The 21445-nt window shown below is 41.8% G+C and overlaps 1 protein-coding gene across 5 annotated transcripts in view; it reads right to left on the bottom strand.

The window, feature by feature from the left end:
* ITPR2 (inositol 1,4,5-trisphosphate receptor type 2) overlaps positions 1-21445 on the bottom strand; it is a 257303-nt gene that overhangs the window by 92182 nt on the left and 143676 nt on the right. The window lies entirely within an intron of this gene.

Here is a 21445-nt window from a genome sequence, read left to right as displayed (position 1 = left end):
ACACTAGCAGAACGCAGAGGCCCAAATGACCAATTAAATGGGAAATGTATTTAAAAAAAAAAGGAAGGCAGAGCCAGTGTCTTTTTAAAAATACCTGATGTGTAAGGCAGACTAAATTGAGCCAGTATCTGGGAATGTGCATGCTCCGACCTATGTGAAAAGGCAGCCTGGGGTACTGTGTACAGGCAAGACAGTTACCATGGATACCTCACTGCTTTAGGTGTAGAAGCTTAACATTACAAACAACTTTGCAGCATTAGGCTATTGGCCTCATAAAACCACTGCAAAAAAACAATGAATTCTGAAATAACCATTATGATCTATTTCTTGACAGGCGAATATAAATCTTGTATCATAAAGCAAAAAACAAAAGCAGCATTGAGAAGAAATAGCCAGATCTTGCAGGCCTTATTTACAGCCTGCTCCTGAAAAACGCTATGGTCCTTGTCTCACACTGATGATAATGGGACCTGCAGCTAGGCAGCTTGTCTCTGAATACTGTCCTCCTCCCTAAAGTTTTGCCTAAATTAGGACTCCAAACTTGAGTCAACACAACACAGACAGAAGGCGATGCAGGCAGAGTTAAAATAAGTCAGTTATTGATTGCAAAAAGCTTTCTCTTTTAAAGTTTCCCTTTAACAGTGCAAGTTACTACGTAAATATCTACCAAAAGGTTTATGGTGTCATGGAGCATGCATGACATGCTATTAGGGAGCTATTTCACATATTCCCACTTTCTTCAAAGATCAGGTCTTTGTTCGAAGATGCTAAACATGGGCAATAAACTGTATGCTTACCAAATGCCTTCAATAGTTGAGAGAGGCCACAGATTTCTTAGCTGGACAAGCATGGCTTCACAACTGCAAACGCATCTCTTGACCTAAATACCACTCCATCTGGCAGACAGACACTTTCAATAGAAAATGAAAACCTGCTTCATACCACTGTGTCTAATAGTGGCAAAGGATATTCACCCCTGTCCACCAAACTGTCTGATCTACTCATCCAACAGTCAACCATTTTTCAGACAGCGAACGCATCCTTCTCCTTCTTTACCTAAAGAGAAGGTTCACAGGAAATTACTTGAGATGCTTTCTCCTGGTTTTGGTATTAAGTTACAGACAGAAAAAGTTCAGGTGCAGGTGAGGGCAGTGTTACATTTCAGGGGATTAAAAAAATCCATCTCAAGGAGATTTATGACAATATAAATTATTCCACAACTAGGAGCTCACATGCATCAAAAGCAGTGCCCATAGGTGACTCTTACACCACTAATTAAGATGCTTCTACACCAAGATTACAGATGTAGATATTGCAAAGCTGTAATGGTCAAAGCCTTTCATAAGGTACAACCGCTAATCAACTACAATATGCTGGAAGAGCTGCTAGTTATAAACTAAGAAGTAAGCAGAGAAGTTGGAGCTGATCATAGATGTAGACAGCTGTGCCTGTCAGGTGCATTCAGCTCATAAGACTTAGTTGAATACAGATGTGCCTACTTACAGTGTTTCATAATCAAGTAACACATACCTGTCCAACTTTCTGCAGATCTATCTAACAGAAGAAAGCAGACTTCTTCCATGCTTTGTCAGTGTTTTTTGGGAACGGGCGAGTTTCCATACACTGTAGTAAATCTTGTGCTGAAGGCACCCTGAATTTTTGCTAGCGCAGAAACATCTTTCAGCCTTTGTGGCACATACTGTACAAATGCAAAGGAGCGCAAGCAAAACCTAAACTCTCTTCATCCAAATGACAACTATTCTAGATCTGCACTGCAAGAGACCCCTTTTTTTGTGCCTATAATTAAAAGAAGGAGTAACAGAGATCACGTAAATGCCAAAGTAACTGATCACTGCATGGTAAGTAGGCACCAAGGGCCCACATAGCCTGAGAGCAGTGTGGCTGCTTAGGTCCCCCTCTAACTCTGTTACTGGCAGAAAACAATCCCCAGTTTTGACCTAAGCTCTTCACATCAACATTTGGACTACAACTATCTCAGTTTTCCACCAGTGAGGAGCAGGTGCAATGACTGAGAAACATCTAAACCAGTAAAGACCAGTTTCTTGGTGAGCAGGAATGGAAAACTTCCTACGTGTTATGACAGATCCTTTTATGCTGCTCAGTTAACACAAAGGAGGGGAACCCAGGTGCTATCCCACAGTGAACTCTGTGCATGCAACTCTAGCAGCAATGATACTATGCCTGCAGTGATCCCAGCATGACTCTAATATCATTAGAAATCTCTTCACTGGCTTTAATGAGATTTGGATCATGTGCAAAGGAAGCCACCTTACCTTTCCCTGATCTGTTGCTCCTATCAGCACGGCAAAACAATCAAATCCCAAGTATCTATTTTTGTATCTCTGCACTCCATGAAGGACACGACACAATCCACCCAATCCACGCACAAGCAACCTCAATAGTCATAAATCAATTTGATTCTTCATGTATAAATGTAAAGAATTCGTAACATAGGAAAAGGAAGCAAAGAATTAGACATAAAGTTTTAACTTGGTATTTTCCCCTCTAACAATGTTCCTGGGTATTTTAAGTAAACAACCGTACAAAAGAAGCCTGCAAGTGGCTGGAGTTTTAATTATAACAATATTAATCTTAGCATCCACACAAAGGAAAATGAAGCATTGAAAATGCACATTAAACCCTCACATGTGTAAGAAGCTATGCCACACGTCCAAAACCATCACTAACGCTATACGAGTTGTGAGGTGCACCACCTGATTTTTCCGGATTCTGCCTGTGCCACACTTCAACATCAAAGAGATTATTTTAAAACTATTTCATTATGTGCAATGTTGGCTGAGGTTTGTTCCTGTCCTTGCCCTTCTAATGAAGAGATTAGGTAGATTTACAGCAAGACATAAGCTCCGTGGTGTTTTCCTAGAGAAAGAATCCCACTCCTCCTCATTTAAAAGCTGCTAGCCGTGCTGTAGGTGGTAATTATGTTGAGGGTGAATTGCTGTGGTTTCTGTCTGGCAACACACAGTACTGGCACATGCAATCCCCACACTGTCTGGGAACAGCATTACATCAAACCATCCAAGCTAGTGGCTTACACAACCAGCTACAGCCCTTTGAAATCTGACAGCTCCAGTGACTTGCAATGTGCACTTCTGCTTCTCAGACATCAGCTTCATCGCGTTTATCACACATGTATCAGGCTCTTTTAAAAACAAAATTTGGAAGCATTGACCTTTAACCTAAAATCTTATGAAGAAAAGAAACAAACAAACAAAAAACCCCAAACTCCACACATCTAACAGCAAACTGCTTGATTTTAACACCAAATCTGAACTCAGCTCATGAGAGCCTGTGGGCACATCCATGTAACACTATGGAGAGGAATCTCAGAAAATACAAAACGAGAGAACCAGAAAAGGTAAGCCGCACAATGCTGCTACTGAAATTACTTAACGAGTTTATCTGGAAGTAATCTAGATATCCCTAATGCCCGGCAGCACTGCACACTGTAAGCAACCACGTCCCATAGTTTAATCTAAGAGCCATGGATCACGTTTTTAATTAAATGCAGTTCTGCTGGGATCCCTGCACCAAAATTAAAAATCACTGAGAAATCTCAAATCAAACATATCATTCAACTTCATGTTTCCAGCTGTGAGGCAGCCATGTCATTTTATGTGAAGATCTGTGAATAAGTATTTTCTCCTGAAATCAGTGGGACCAGACATCAAGCAGGGAACTGCTCAGCTCAGAAAAGCTGTATCTGCCCCAGCATCATAGCTGTGTTAAGTAGGCAGTAGCCTAAGCCACAGAATCACTGCATTTTCTAAATGATTTGAAAACAAACATGTTGCACTTTAACAAGAAATGCAGTAACTACGTTCCTGGAGGATTGTTGTTTTGTACCAAAGAATTATTTCGCTTCTTCTTCTCCCCTCCCCCACCTCCCTCCCCTATGAATTAGTAAATGAATTTCTGCCACAAACCCTCAAACCATATTCTTCCCAATCAAAGAGTCAAACGATACCCAAGAGAGCAAGGCAGCACAGAACTAGTGAGATCCTGCAGACAGCTAGACTGGATGGAAAGCTCCTGCCACTGCCACACACAGATGGGCACACATGCTCAGAAAGCCGACGGGGGTAAAACAGGACAATACCAGAAAGAGGATTACATCCAAACAACATTGCTGGAAAATGTTCTCCTGGAACAGGGCAGCTGAATCATCTGCAACAAGACCAAAAAGGATGATACACAAAAAAGACAGGACATGTAATTTAATAAGTAAACACAGATTTTTAATTTAATTTTTTTCCTGACCCTGCTCTACAAGTTTTGGAACAATTCCTTAAGGGCAAGGTCAGTATTATGGTAGAATCCAGCATATGCATTTATGGGCAAATACATTACAATCTGCATACATTTTCAGGGGAAATGAAGCCTGCAGTTTTGCTCAGGGTCTGCACTTCAGTGTTTTAGCAAATGGGGGATGTAATGTGGGCCTGTGAACTCAGCCAGAATACAGATCCAAGAAGATGGGATTCTTACAATGTTTTTTGTAAGATGCAGTGCTACAGGGCCTAAATAAAAAGCTTTTCAAAAAGCCATTGCACATAGCATGAGAATAAAGTGCTAGTCCCAGCAGTAGCTGCACAGCCGGTATCCACATTGTACAACAATCGCACAGCTCAAATCGTGACTATGAAAGGACAGCCCAAGCAGCAGGTGGGATGGAGGGATGGCAGGGGAGTCCATACCCGAGCACCTCTCTCTCCAATCTGTCTGTTCGTCAGTCATGTCACATGGCTCTTCCCCTGCAAGGAACATCCAGAGGAACAGAGAAGCTAGAAATGCGTGTCCCAGGCAGGGGGAGCAGCTGGCAGGCATCTGTAATTGAATTCCACGAGGACTTGGTCTATTTTTAAAAAGTCTCTGTAGGTTGGCTTTTTTTTTTTTTTTTTTTTTAAAACAGGTGAACATTTCCAAAACTCGAAACAGTTTTAAAGTTTCATTACATACATATCTGAGTTCTTACGCTGTGGAAAAATTGTGCCATAGCAGCAAAGCATGAGCAAACCAAACCAGACTCTAAAACTCTGCACCAGGGAGGGAGAAAAAGGATCAGTTTTATCTTAAATTGTATATTGTAAAAATAAAGAACTTCTGTTTTGAAGCGCAAACACACAAGCCTCTTCTACTGTACTTATATCCTAAACTGCAGGGACACTGGTTTTCTACCACCTTCAAAATAAAACAAATCTCACTGTTATTATTTATGTGCTGTGCTTCTTCAGCATCTACTAACCCACAGCTCTGAGGGCACATTGATACCTAAGGAATAAAGCCTTGCAAAAACTACCAAATTGTGAAGATTTTCATTATGTTCCTTCCGTAAGTGGTATCTGAACAACATGTTTTTGTCTGACCAGCCTAACACCATACCTAGCCACTGGCAGAGCTAAGCAGGACTCCTGATTTGCTGTCATTCATAAGCAATCTGACCTGCTGAAGTTGTATTTGGAGCTTTCTGCATCTTTAGAGCTCCTGTATCTCCTGCAATGCCTGTTAGATAATAACCGGAATCCTAATATTCTCTCATTACAGCTTAGAGGAAGAATGGTCATTTGTTTTGAGAGGGAGCCTGCTGTTAATATCCAGTTGTCAGGACATTCAGTTCAGCTTACCTGTTTGGGCACTACCTCTGCCTACGTGAGGCAGGGTCTGGGAACACTTCCTTACCCTTCCTTCCTTGGATGGATTAGTGATGGATGGTAAAAGGATCCTAAATACAGCTCAGAATGGCTAATGGAAAGCCAGAAAACAAAAAGAATGCTAAAGCTTCACGTAGGAAAAGTTCTCGTTTTGCTCACAGCACACTCCTGTCTGAGCTACATTCATTTATTTTCTAGGCTGCTGCAGCAAGTTATGTTCTCTGATGATAATGAGCAGCCACCAACTGCATCACCAACTCATTATATCCACTCAGGATCCACTCATTAGCAAACACATTTATACATCCTGGATTTAAGACTTGCTGGCTAGCAGAAATGTAACATATTTGTTGGGATATAATTTGTATTATCTTTGCTCTGATTTGTGTAAAATTATCCTTATGTAGCTGCAGCATGCCTCCATCTTTTGACAGTGCTAGATTACACACAAGCACTGTTACTTTAAAAAAAAAACAACACAAAAACAGCCAGAAGATAAAGGCATGGATCATTTTCCAGTGCTTCGCAAGACAGGGTTATGTAAGTATACACTGTAATGTATATTTAAACATTGGTATGTTACCTGCATGTGTATAGACAGATGAAGGAACAGAGAAATAGAAAGGAAAACTTCTAAACACCAGGAAAAAAAATACAATTTTGTGATGCTTACTAATGGAAGAAAAGTGACTGCAACAATCACTTTTTCTTAGAAATATAATAAATACAGGATAATAGAATGTGTACCATATAAAGTGATATTATTTGCTAAATATTCCCCTAATGCACAACCAGTATACCTGATCTTATCAAACAACACTGCATTTTGTTGCAAGCAGTTTTATAAACAGCTATTTTCTTACTATAGTGGTGGCAAGGGAAATGTTTAAGAAGGAAATGTTTTGACTGCCAGGCAATCAGACTGCCTGTAAACAGTATATTCTGGCCCTCAGAAAACAGAGAAGATTTAATACAGCTTAAAATTTCAGAGGGTTCAGTTTCTTCACAGCTCCTGGGCAGCAATATTATTCTCTTCAGGAGCAAGACAATGAACGCTAGCTTTCATCTGAGGAGGAATGATGAAATTTCAAAACGTACTTTGGAGAAAAGATGAGGTGAATGTTGCAGGGGGGAGATGGGGGAATCACTTCTCTATCTTTCAGCTCTGTTATATCATTTTGTTCCTCAGCTGCTTATTCTGGTTCTGGTGTCACTAACATAAGGACATGGAGCTGTTGGAACAAGTCCAGAGGAGGGCCACGAGGGCTGGAGTAACCTCCATACAAAGACAGACTGAGAAAAGTTGGACTGCTCAGCCTGGAGAAGGCTGCGTGGAGACCTCATAGGAGCCTTCCAGTATCTCAAAAGGGACTGCGAGCATCCCGGACTCTTCATTAGGGACTGTAGTAATAAGACAAGGGGTAACGGGTTCAAACTTAAACAGGGGAGGTTTAGGATATAAGGAAGAAGTTCTCTACTATGGGGGTGTTGAGGCACTGGAACAGGTTGCCCAGAGAATCTGTGGATGCCCCATCCCTGGTGGTGTTCAAGGCCAGGTTGGATATGGCTTTGAGCAACCTGGTCTAGGGGAAAGTGCTCCTGTCCATGGCAGGGGCGGTGGAACTGGATGATCTTCTCAGGTCCTTTCCAACCCAAACCATTCTATAATTATTTTATTAACAAAAACTGATGTTTAAATTTTAAGCTGCCCCAGTTGCTTCAAGACTGGCTTTTGTTTGGGCTTTTTTTCCTGCACTCACAGAACCTTCTTTTTGCAGAGATCTGGATGAAAGGCAAGAGATTTATGGCAAGAACATTTGCTGCTCCATACAGACATGCCTGTGTAATGCTACTAGGAAAGCCTCACGTATAAAATAAGGTATAGGAAGCCCTAACAGGCCACCTGCCTGCACAAACCTCAGCGCCTGCAAACCAGCATCCTCTGCCAAAACTGCCAGCCTCGTGACGATTAACCTGTCAATCACCCCGAAACCCGGAAAGTCAGCTTTGCGACCCGCGAGACCGCGTTGAGAGGCAACGGCAGACCGAATGATGCCCAAAGCCCTGCGCCAAGCAGCAAAAAAACCCCCGCTGTTTTGGCAACTGGAGGGCACGGGAGGTGAGGCTGTTGTTTGCGTCCCTCTGTTGCCGCCGCTGTGCTGGTGGTGGTGGTGGTGTGGCTGCTCCAGCCGCGTTACATAACGCCCGCTCCTGACTCTTGCGGCGGATGCGCGGTGCAAAACGTCCCCGCCGGAGTTAGGGGAGCCGTGTATTCACCCCGTGCGCCACGGCTAATCAGCGCGGTCGCTGTCTGGTGCCCTCCCGTCAGCGGCTTATCTCGATGCGGGCTCACGGCCGCTCACAGGCACCTAATTGAATTCCAGGGCCCCGAGCATCGCGGGGACACGTGACGCGCCCCCGCCGGCGCGCGCGCTGCCAGACACTGCGGGCGTTACATAACGGCGTGGAGGGAGGGGGGGGGGGGGGGGGGGGGGAAAGAGGGGGACCGCGCTCCCTCGCCTCAGCGGGCTCCGGCGGCCGGCCCATGCTTTGGGGTGTCGGTGGCAAGGAAAGGGACCAGGAGCGTTCCCCCGGCCAGTCGCAACGGTTCGTTCAGTCATTCGCCAGCCCCTGCGGTTTGTATTCGCCCCCACCCGCCGGCCACCTCCCGGGGAACACAGCCTGCAGCGCAGCTCCAGCAGCCACCTACACACACCTCAGGCGACCTCCCGCTTGCCGCAGCATCGGTGCAGAGGTCTGGGACCGGCTGACAGCCACTCTCCTGCACCCACGCTGCGGAGCGAGAAGAGGCCAGGTCGCTGCTTTTCCATGTCCTCCTTGCCACCGTGCCCGGCTTTCATCCTGAACAGCAGCTGAGAACATGCAGCGAGGTCTGGGCAACAGCACTCTCCTGCTTCATGCATGTTTATTACACCAGCTATCACAACTGGAGGGATCCTCCACAAACAAGGCAGGCGCTGTTTAATAATGGATATATGTATTAGCTGCTGGGGATAAAAGATGCTCCTCCCCATGTCAAAGACAAGGGCTACACGGAGCTTAGGCAAGGGGGTTCCCACCAGTGTCACCACTTGCAGGTTTGCATTGCTAAACCGGACAGCCACAGATGACAGCAGGGTGAGTGCTGGGAGGAGTGCAGGGTGAACACACATCCCAGGTTGTACCAGTCTTACGCCAACATGCAGCTCACTGGCTTGGAAGCTGCTGTCCACCCCACTTACACTGAGGTCAGCATCAGTGCCTGTATGCCACAGGCAGTTTTGTAGGGGAGGGTACTGTATAGAAGTCCCTCTGCTTTGTCTTTTTTTTTGGATCACCTTCTTGGGTTGCAGATTTTTGGAGCCACCTTGACACAGAATTCTTCCTTCGGGAGAAGGGGCATTGTAAGTCAAGTTGGCCAACACAGCAGGAAGAGTCTCTGAAGTCTGTAAGACTCACGAAGCAACTCTTCTCATGTATGCCAGCTTTTCAGCAAGGTTTAAAAAGCATGTTTTCTCCAATAGAAGCCAGCTTCAGAACAAGAATTTATGTAGATAATCCAAAGCCAAGCTTACTAAATCACCGTTTGTTAAGACTTCGTGCCTTTTTTTTTTTCCCAACAAATCGCTCATTCACAAAGCGCAGGAGCACACTGTTTGCTTGATTTAAGGAGGAGAAGATGGGTGCCCTGCCAACCATGACGTTCTGCACTGTCATATGCAAAGTCCTGCTTCCACTTTCAGAGAGACCTTCTCTGAAGGTGAGTCATTCGGTCCTCTTGAGAGAAGCCCAAAACGGGAGTTAGCTTGTGGTACTTAAAGGTACCTTCTGCTGCACTGACAGTGATGCACGGTGATGGTACATTACTGCAAAGCAGACTTGGGGTAAAAAGCAGTGCTGTATTTGAGTAGTACATCAGAAGGGAGCTCAATTCCCTTCCCTTGTCTTTCAGCAACCCTTCTCACAGCAAAAGAATCTAGAATGAACTAAGTCCTGGGCCCAAACACGCTGTTCATCAAGTCAAAACCAAGCTTTAGGGCAACGTATCTATTGACCAATGTCAGGAAAAAAAATAAGACCGTTTCCCCAGGGTGGCTCTTGCTCAAGTCAGATGGGCACTGTAACTTGTTTTAGCTTCACATGTGCTCTTCTAGCAAGAACGTGTCTGAAAGAGCCCCTTTGTGTACTGCTGCAGCTGCCCAGCGGCTGGTTTGCCACCTCCCATGGCTTTGGAGGCCCCTGCTGGAAGATGGAGATGTACGTGCACAGCGTAGTCCAGCTACTTTTCAGCTGGCAGAGCTGCAGTGGGAAATTAATAGTTCAGAATTGTGCAGAAGGCTTGAGAAAACACTTTTTATTGACTCTGATTTTATTACCTCACGGTTCTCACGTGGGGCAGAGCCCCAGCTGGCTGAATAGTAAAATCACACTGTGAAGGGCTTAGCAGCAAAAAAGACAGATAGTGATCAAAGTACTGAACTTAAGACACAGAAGCCATAAACTGTTGGCTAGTTAACAAGAAAACATCCCAGCAACACTTCCTTTCCTGCTCCCAAATAGTCTTCATTCAGTTAAAAATCAGAACAAAACACAGAGAAAAAGTATGTGCAAAAATAGGAAAAGTAGAGATGGCTAAAAAAAATCAAGAGTATTGTTTTTTCCAGTTTTAAATTGTTTAGAGTTTAAAATGTAGGTTAAATACATGTTGAATTAAAGCGTATATCAACTAGTTGACTTCCCATTTGTTGTGGTTTTGAAAGGAAGTAAGAGACCTGTATTTAGATTACCTGGTATTCTAGAATTTGCTACTGAGTTAAAACAACCTTTTTCAGTATTATAGGTATGGAAATAATCTGTTTCTATAAACAGCTTCATTTAAGTCAAGTGACTGTCTGCAAACCACACTCTGGAGAGCAAACCCTTCTAACCAGCCTCACAGAGCATCAGGTAGGGCTCCAGAAGGAGCCAGTTCATCTCCCACTGCCTAATCCTAGCTCAACACACATCCTCAGCATGCTCAAATGCAGCCAGAACTGCTCTCATTTGACTCCCTTTCCTTTGGCTGAGTGGCATAGCAGGTTATTTGCACACACAGGCAGAAATAGGTAGCACGCTGCCCAGAATTCTGCAATACGAATTAGTTGATTCTGACTAAGCACACCACAGCCCAAAGTAATCTCTTAAACTTGTTGCTGTGGCTCAGTTTTGGGTTTGGCTTTTCTTTTCTTTTTCTTTTCTTCTTTTATCCTTCATGCAAATGTTTCCACACACAGCACCAGAACAAAAATCCAAACTCAAATGATAAAATCTGAGTTTTTTCTCATGCATGATATTGTTCACTATAAGAATACTAAAATGTGAAGAAAAACAAGAAAAGGACAGCTTAAACTGTTCAACTTCCATTTTTCAAAAGCCCCCTTGTAGGTCCTTATGGTCAGCTTTATTGTCAGAATTAAAATGACTACACGAACAAAATGCTAGCAACAACCAGGACAAATTTAATAAAGACTGTGACATATAACCAGAACAATCCTCTGTGCCAGGGTATATTTACTGACCATCACCCACTTTATTGCTAGCTGTGAATTACCACTCTTATTTCCTCTGCCTTACAAAAGCAACCTAGTTAATATGAGTCTCTTTGCAAAATCAGAGGAACTCTGCATAGCTGATGCTCCAGCAACTTTTCTAGCCCCTTTGAAAAATCTGCACTGATTAGTAAGAGAGGAAGAACTTCCCAACAGCATGCAGGACTTCCAGTTTCTGTTTAAATGCAGAGATTTTCATTTTTAGAGAGAAATTTGTATATTTAGAAGACTTTGATTTCCTAAAGAGCTAAACTGCACCCAATAGACAGGCTGGGGGGGAACCCTAGAACTGAGAACCTCTAGCTGGTCTTAGCTGAGAAAACACCTGATTTAAGCAAAACGTGTTGTTCCCCTGGAGTCAGTAAGAAGTCTTCATGCTGAAAGACCTGAGAGTCAAGGTGATCAAAATTTCTTTTGCAGTTGGCATCCAGCTCTACTGGATGTGGGGCTAATGGGACACAAATGTTACCATATACAACTAAGGAGTAAAAAAAAAAAAATAAAATCAAGTTTTCTGCAGGAAAGAGAAGGAAGGTAGTCCAAAAAAAAAAAAAAAGGAAAAAAAGCGCTGTGTGTGAATAAAAAGCTTTCAGGAAAAAAGAATATAATGAGACATTGCTAATGTAACTGCTCAGTACCTGGGGACAAAATGCTTTGGACAGCTTTGCCAAGAGGAATCTTTAGTATGATGAGGTATTCTCCCCAACCCCAAATGACGGCTCTGCATCTGGAGTTACCAACTCGCCTAAACCTTCAGAGCACGTTTCCTTGTCTCAGAGCTCAGCCAGCTTAGCGCCAGCACTGCCTCTCACTGACATCCATGCCGTGTCAGCACATTATGCTCGTGACTGTACAGCAGAAAGCATTTGCACGTGTGTGCTCTGAGCAAGACCCAAGCGATGGTGAAACTGCAGTGGGAAGAAAACGGATTAATCAGGCTTTTCACTGGCAAGGTGCCACTGCTGCCTATGAAAAGCTGTTGCAAGGTAAACAAGGCACAACCTGCACAAAGTGTTCATTGCCATAAACTGAAAGAACACTTTCAGACTCTGCCCAACAAAAAAGCTCTCAGCAAAGAGCCTAGGGGTCAAAGTGACACAAAGACAATTAAGCCCATAATCCTCAGGGCAATCACCAACTCCAGAACAGGCCCCTCATTAAGCAGCCTGGTCAATGCGTATCATTTAGATATTCTGGTCTTTTCCCTGCTAACTCCGGTGGTCAGGTAACCATAAATGAACATGGCTTTCATTTAAGTAAACAAACACATCCATAATTCAGTAAAACATATTTCAACCTCTGGGATTTGTACAATAAAATTGGAAGAACAGACACTCTAAATACTCAAAGACATCCCAAATAAACTACTTGTAATTAAAAAAATCCCATGATTTTCAAGCCAAATCTCGTGATTTGTTTGTGGCCTGACTCAGGGTTTTCAGTGCTTCGGGTTGGCAACTCTGACTAAGCAGGCATATGAAATAAGAGCGAGAGTGACTGCCTGCCAGGCTTCTGTTTTCCTGGGACAGAAGACAAAGCAGCTCTGACAATTCCAGCTGGCAATACCATCCAGGCGCTCCTCCAAGGCCAAACATGCTGGGTAAAATCCTCATCAGGCAAAAAAAAAAATCCTATCAGAAGCAGTTACTGTGGTTGCTTAATAGCTGTTTTCCAAAATTCAATATAGCATATACTTTCTTTTTCTTGAAAATGGGGAAAAGAGGAAGATGGACCACATTACGGACTAATCCCTTGCCAGATGTCATTAGTGATGAAGTCCCTTAGAAGTTACATCAGTATGAAAAACCAGAAAACAGCGAGTTTCCATTTCCTTCTCATGTCTGGGTAGACAGAGACTTCAAGATCAGCTTTCATCTATGGCCTGGAATCAACCCTCCTCTGCGTCTTGCTTAGTGTGGCAGGGGTGTTAAGCAAGTAATTACAACCATTAAAAAGAAAAATAGCTCACTCATTCCTGCTTCCCATCCCTGTCAAATACCATCTTCTTCATTACGCCTCCCCCCAAACCTGTTTCAGAACACTGCAGTAGTTTCTCCCTTCTCCTGATGGAGGTAGGTGGCTCCAGCTGGGGCATACATCTCTAGCACAACCCTTGCATCATCCTGGGTGATGCTAAACTGAGAGCCTTCCCCTCTCTGCTGATGACCCCAAGTGTCCCCTTACATCTGGTATCTGGCAAGACAGCCTGGTTTCCACCTTCCTGCAATGCTCAGCCATCCCAACTTGCTTGCAGGGTGGTAGATGAGGAGCAGAAATACAGAAGGTTGAGCAGAGAGGTCTTACTTCTGGTTATTACTGGTTTTGCTTCCTCTAAAGGCAAGAGTATAGCCCACCCTGATAGCTGAAAGAGATATATCTGTAGTGCTTTGTGTTTGGACTGACTAAACCAAAACAATATAATAAACTGAGGTTTTCTGTAGAAATTCAGTTTCTTAAACACATTTCTGAATCATAAATCTGGGACTAAAGCAGCTTATGTAATGCCACCTATTCACACTGCCCTAACTAACCATAACTAACCATTCCATTATAATGAGTCCATTATCCCATGCTTTATTGTATTTTCTCTTAAAACAGAGATCAAAGATTTGAATCTAGTGGCATCATGCCGATTTCATTTTTATTACTGGCTCCCTAGGTCTATCATAAATATTCATTTGCCATCCTTAATACAATGCATTGAATTCTGCTCACTGCTATCTCTGGTGCAACTGCAAAGTACAAACAGGGTTGCTGCTCAAACATATTAAATAAAGCAACAGCAAATTTGTGGCAGTCAACAACAAAAAAAAGCCAAACAAACCAAACCACCCTAGAAAACAAAAGAACCTTTCTGCCCTCCCAAGGAAATTCAAAACCAAAGGAGACATTTTCTCTCGCCCCCTCCATGACTGCAGACATTTGACTGCTGTGGGAATTCAGCTGTGCAGAAACAGCAGCAGCTGACCTGCTCCCACAGACAGGAGACATTTTTGAAAAGTCTACAGTTGCCACACAGTGGCCTCTGCGATACTGCAGCACTGCTCTGTGCTCACCAGTGAAAATGATAGATCTTACCCAGTAGAGTAACTGCTCAGAAATGTACACATTCTGTATAGCAATTAAAACTTAAAAGGCAGCAGGAGGTATGGGGGGAGAAACACCTTCCAGGTGTCAGGAAAACACCTTCCAGGAGTCAGGAAAAAAAGGTTTAGGCAGCTTTATTCTCCCAAGAAAAACGTCAACTATCCCAAAATTCAGGATGCCTGTGATCTTATTTCTCTCCCCATAGTCATCATTCACATGATCCTTTGAACTCCCTTTTGCATCTCAGTGTAACTCCTCCCAGCATCAGACACACATGCAGGGTGTGAAAACCCCTATTACACCTACGTGAATTGCTCTTGCTCTGTGAACGAGCACAGACACAGGCCTCTTGGGATGTCAACTGGACACATTAAATAAACACCAATCACTGAAATTAGGGTGGCCATGGGAATTATGTTCTTCCTCATGTTAACTCAGAGCATTAATGCATATCAGACACTTTATATTCTAAGCAAGAACATTTACTCTGTTAAAAACAAAACAATATGGTAGGACACAGAATGCACATTCAAATATTTGTTGTTTAATATAACTCCACCATAGAGGTAATATGCTGCTCATTAAAAAGAGATGGAATAGGAATAAATAATCTAAGTATTTATATTTATGCATATGAGTAAACCCTCACACAAAACTCCACACACCTGGAAATGTGAACTGTATGACAAAACTGCTGACTCATTTTACATATTAAACTACAATGTACCTTTGGTCATTCACTAACTCCTTGCCAATCCAGAATCTGCTAGAACCTTCTACTAAATTCCTAAAAATCTTGACTGCTTTACTCATTATTTAAAATAGAAAGAAAACATTGTTCCCAATGCCTTTGTGATGTAGAATTTGATTCAAATAGCTACAGATTTCTAGATTAACTGAAGTCTTTAGTGAAATCCATCCCTCCTGTGTTCAAACCAGTAACAAAAATAAAATTTAATTGTTGTGGTTTACATAAAGGATCCTGATCAGTTCCATGGATTTTGTATCTGAGTAAAGTGAAATAAATTATATTCAGAGCTCTGAAGGTTTTATTTGTTAAACAGCTTTCTTCCCTTGCACTGTTTTCTATTTGCTTTTGACTAAAAGTAATATCTATAGAGAATGCCAGTTTGCAGGCAGTTAAGATGTCCTTGCTGGTTTGCTGATCAGATCCATAGAAAGGAATTGATATGAAAAAAATAAGGGAAAACCAAGAAGCATCTTTATGTCACATACGCTGTGTAAAGGGGAAATTCCAGAGCAGAAGTGGGTCATTTGATGTTCAGAGTAAGGAACAAGCTACTACAGTTTGTTATTGTTTTGGCTGATGCTGTCTAAATCAGTATCTACAGGAAAAATATTCTACAGTATCAGATGCTCTTTTAGAAGAAAGATGATATATGTGAGAAAGGCAAATGATACAAGTTCCAAAACAATTTATCAGTCAGGATTTAGGGTTTAATATTTCTGAAAAAAAATGGGATAACAACATACCATATTCATAAAATTTGATAAATATGAGCTGCTGAGAGGCTCCAGTCTTTCACAAGAAATGTGTTTACAACCATGTGTTTTTTTTCAGCCTTGGCATCCTGCCACTATATTTGTTTGTGACTTGGAGAACAAACAAACAAACAATAACCAAGGTTTTGAAACAAAGATGACTAAGTACCAGTGAGCACTGAACACTATTGCTCACTCAAATATCACCTGAGCTAAAAGTACCTTTAAATCTTTAGAGATTATGTATTTGAGTCACAGTGACAGTTAACAATTATGCATACAAAAGAGAGGGCAAAATCATGAACGTACACAGTCCTGCAAATGACTTATGCATGTGCTTCACTCCCACCAAAATAGACTAATGTGCTCCTGCCTTTCATTAGATCAGAACATTACACTTTATAAGAGGTCAGAAGTGCTGTCTCCAACCTGTCCTTGATATATAACTTTCAGTTTGAAATTCTTGTCCAGGTCAACAATAGCAATGCACTTTGCCTGAAACTGTTCCTGACACAGACCACTATAAGCATCTCACAACTTGGCCAAGTAAAGTGGCTTTGAACAGGCTCTGAACACAAGCAGATGACTGCCCAAAGCTGGAACAAATCTCTGGGGCGTGTTACTTACAAAAAATAATTTGCCCTTAAAAAGAAGTCACTTTTTCATATACCACCTACTTACAGGTATTTGCACTAGCAACAAAACAGATCACTCTATAAATCTATGTGACTGGAAGCCCAGCAGAATACCTGGATAATGTCCCCCACTGCATACAGCAGTATTGTTTAGTCCAGAACAATGCACACTAGAGGAGGAATAAGATGAGAGATGCTACTTCAGAATAGTCCAGTTGATAACTGCCAGTGTACCTGGTGTCAAAGCACATGAAACATTCATCAAGCATACCGTAGTGGTACGAAGTACTATGGCTAACAACAGCTAGCTACTACAACAACAGTATTGCATGCCTTGTAGTATCTCTGCTTAATTATTCCAGCTTGAAGCTTAGAGGGGGTAAAAGTGAAACTGCACTATTTTTTTTCTTTCTTTGGCTTGTAAAATGTCAGCATATGGGTCTAATGAGAAATTGCCACACTTTAAGGTCTGACCACATTTAGTGTTTAGTCTTGCATGTCTGAAAGCTCTGATGCTCCTGCTGCTGCAGTTACTGGCTCGGAGGATTCACAGCAATAACAAAGCTTGAATCCTCCACTGCAATGAACCAGTACAGGCTTCAGTTCTGCAACAGACCACCACCTTCATGTAAAACATCACACAGATGAAGGGGTTTGCCCCAGTTGTGTTTGAACTTTCTGCTGTACTTCATCATTTAACTGTCATGGCAAAGCCACAACAGCAGCTTCCTGACCATACCAGAAGTACGCACTGCTCACAGCAACCAGCCTGGCACTGTTAGAGGCAACCAAACACTCTTCCTCCCTGCACCTCCAGCCCCCCCAGGTATGGTTGTTATCCTAAGGAGAGGGTTTTTTAATACAGGATACTGCAAAAATGTCATTTCCCAGCTAAAATCAATGAGTGATTTAAAAAAAAAAAATCATCAACATAAAGAGCACCAAGCTCGAATGTTCTCCTATAGTATTTCTAACCCCTTATTACCTTAAAGCCACGCTGTGCTTAGTGAGGAGAATGGCATATTGACAACAGGAAAAAAACAGGCTAGTGCATAGGTATTGTTATAAATGAGCACAAGTAAAGCAGACAGCAGAAATAGTGAAAAAATTAATGTCATTCCTAAGAATACCTGCAGCATCACTAATCCAAAATGTGAACAGTAACACAAATTAAGGAATCTTGGATCCTGTTATTTCTCCCATTTAAAATAAGCATCTTTTTATGGTATAATACACTTGGCAAGCCCAACATATTTGGAATTACTCTATTTTTTCTCTTTTATTTTTACCTGCATATGTTGTTTATCTGAATTCTGCCTAATTCAGAGATGCAAGTAAGTAAAATCATCTTGAAAAGATGAAGCAGTAGAATGCAGTTTAAATTGAGAATCTCTTTGATTGAAAGAACAGCAGTGCTGGGACACTGTCAGTTTTCCCAGCAACATCTCCTGAGACACACTGAGATCATTTTTCCCAGCAGAAAAAGACCTGCATCTCCCACTGGTTTCAGCTTGACTGGTAGATCAATACCTTCATGAGCTGGGACTAAAGTTTTTGACAAACTTGCTGGAGTTTTGTCAACAGCTCAACATAAAAAGACTCAGGTCTTTGGCACAAAATGACCAAGTGGCCATATCAGGGACTGGAATAAAATGTATTTATAACAAAGCTGTATTATTTTTCTTCACATGTATATTTGGTGCTGTTGCTGAAAACAAGGAGAGCTTACATTTCGTATCTAAAGTGGAATGAAGATAACATTTAACACTGCAAAACAAAAGGCTACAAAGCTATTTCTGTGACTTAAAATCACAAAGCTAGTGCAAACGTATAAGAGCAAGACAACATTTTTCATGAGTTTTTCCAAGAAAGGCAAAAACCACAACTATTTATTTCTGACAATTAAGCCACATACACAGCTTTTGTTCTACTGACATTTAAAAACAAAGTTTTCAATTATTTATACTGTAGTTCAACACCTAAAGCAGGAAAATAAAGTATGAAATCTGTGTTCTGCAGCACAAGTAACCCTTACTGAAAGGTTCAATCTATATATAATAGTGTTTCCCTTAGGATCTACCAGTTGGCAGGGTATACTGGCATATTCTGTAATGCACTATCGTCCATTAGCACTCTGACCAGCCAATAATGTTACACTACACTTATCATATACACACGTTATCAGAGATTTTTCCCCCAGAGATGCCGACCTCACTTAAGGGCAATTGGGGAATCAGAAGGTTCACCATGTCCAAGGCATTGACATGCCAGCAGCTGAAGTGGGTTAAGAAGTTGCTATGTGAGTACACTTTGGTCAGGAGTTCAACGACTTCAATCCACTGAGGAAAAGGAGTTCAGTTTAAGCTTCTGAACCCTACCTGAAGGAGGTGAGAGGACTCACTGTTTTTGGATCAGCTCTGTTGTAGAGACAGTCACTTTCCACAAGGCAGCAAGATAATGCTATGGTTTTAAGCTGCTCCAGTCATTTGCAAAGTGAACATGCATCTGTGGTCTACATGTCTCAGGGGCTTTTGGAAGTATTACTAAGATGCCACTGATACATGTAAGTATGACTAGAGGCAGCATTCACACAGCAATTAAACTGAAATCAAACACTATGGTGAAGGATAAAACGGAATTGCCTAAACAATTAAAAAGTTCTAGACCAAGATCCTTCTGGTTTTGCAAAATACTCCACAACAATGACTGTCTGCACAGAGGCAGCGTTGCCTTCCTCCATGCACTGATTTACCCACATGTTATAACATTGTTCTGGAAGAGCCTTCTGTAAGAGACCGGCTGTGGAACTAGTTTCGTTCCAGTTAGTTACCTAATCAATACAAATAAAACTAGGACTTAACGCAGAACTCCTGGGAGATCATAATAATCATCCACAATTACTTATGAAAGCCAATCAATGACCGAGGGGCTTTATGTGTCATTTATATACCTTAAATCAAGCTTCTGAAATTAAACTTTGATTGCTAACACCATTAGAGGGTGTAGCACTAAGCAAAACAACACACAAGCAAGCACTGACTCAAAGGCTGACTGCAAGGGCAACAGAGGATGGACCTAGGAGAACACATCAGCCCTGGAACGTCACCCAGCAAGGGGAAGCCCAACAATAGAGCTGAGACAATGGGTACAGGAACAGACATAAAAACAGTGAAATAAGCACCTACAGCTATTTTTTCCTCCTGTTCCTTCAGTCAAACAGGCTACCTTCCAGCAGTCAAATGAAAGACAAGTAGAAGGCAAGGTTCTCAGGCCTGGATCTCAAATGTGGGAAGTAAAGGAAAGACAAAGAGAGAGGAAGAAATATTATTTCATGATTCTTCCTTGTTTCTCACTGTGGGAAGATCTGCAGAAACCGGAGGTTTATCATTTGTGTCAAATTTATCACATTATGATGAGTGATTAGCAAACACAGGCTTCCTGTTAAAATGTCATGTGTTCCTCTGTAGCTTTGTTCTGGTATTACCATTACGTATTTAATACTTTATTTTGTTTTTTAGTATCTGCATAACATAGTAGAATAACTTTGCAGGTAGTGCAATCACAGTTCAAAAAAAGTGGGAAACTTGCACAAGAGGCTATTCATTGTGCTATTTTTACTATTCTGAAGCCATGAACAATGACTCATAAGAGCAGCATGCTGGAGAAGCACTTGCAAACCATACAAGCTTGCTTACTCATTGATTCATTAAGTTCCTCAGTGCAAAATCTATGGGACTCAAGGGAAAGCACAAGGAAGAAATTCTGTTTCACCTGTGTTCTCTCCTGAGAACCAGAGGATGGGCTAGTTGGACTAAGAGCTCTTACATACCGATGGAGCACACTCCCTCTGGTGGCTTTGCTCCATCTTGCTTTCTCAGCATCCTCAAAAGCGTACAAGGAGCAATTAAAACAGACAAATTTCTTGTTTGCTTGTTTTAAGTCATACATTAAAACACTGCCTTTTTTTTTTTTTTTTTAGCCTGCAGTCCTGAGATGACATTAACTTTCTGGTGGTGAATTCTATATAATTCTTTTGGAGAGGTTTAGCAAATTTCATCACAGCATGCAGTTACAAAAGCAAATTAGTTTTTCCATGTGATACAGTGGCATTATGGACCCAGAAAGCTATTTGAATAAATATGAATAATAAATAAGAGTAATAATATCTGTTTCACCTGTGAAATACATGTTATGACAGTAAAAGAAAAAAGCTCGTCTACCACATTCTTCTTCAAGCAGGAGGTGAAGATGAAGTTGGTTTTCACTGCTTGCACTGGGTGTTTTTGCATAGAGCAGAGCTGATGTGGGCACTGAGAAATTAGATAATAGCTCTATGATTCATACTTAAGAGTGAATGATACTGAAAGAATTTGGGGAATACTCAGAAATATGGATAAGAGGAAACCACACAGAAGGCACAGAGATCAGGCTCAAAAAGAAGGGGCACGTAATTCTCAATCTAGCTACTGATATCCAAACGCACAGGCAAAAGGAAAGAGGTATTTAAAAAACTTGGTTTTTCAAGAGAAAACTAGGCAACGAGGAGAGAGAGGATTGCAAGAAATAATTAGACATTTAGAGAGTACAGACTATGTCACTTCTCCCCAAAATTGGCAGCTCTACTTAAACATGACATATTCCCCATCACACATTTACGAGCATTAAAAGGCATACAGAGTACAAAAGTCTGGCACCACAGGCAGCAGGGAAAAACCATACACTTGCAATTAAAAGTCCCTATATTTCCAATTGATTTTATGGTAGGTAAAGTCAGATGTGACATAAGAAGACTAGTCTCCAGAAATACAGGATATCCAATATATCAAAGTTATATATAGTAATATTCACTACTGCTAATTAATTTCATCTTCCTTGCCTTAACTCTTGTCAAGTCCCTGATACAACTATGAAAGGCACTTTCTTTTGTTCCAATCTTACTTTC

Source organism: Neopsephotus bourkii, unplaced genomic scaffold (genome assembly GCF_033783945.1).
Source record: "Neopsephotus bourkii isolate Nb327-2 ecotype Australia unplaced genomic scaffold, CSIRO-AGI_Nbou_v1 NB_107, whole genome shotgun sequence".
Taxonomy (NCBI): Eukaryota; Metazoa; Chordata; class Aves; order Psittaciformes; family Psittacidae; genus Neopsephotus; species Neopsephotus bourkii.
This window is presented reverse-complemented; position numbering and strand designations above follow the sequence as displayed.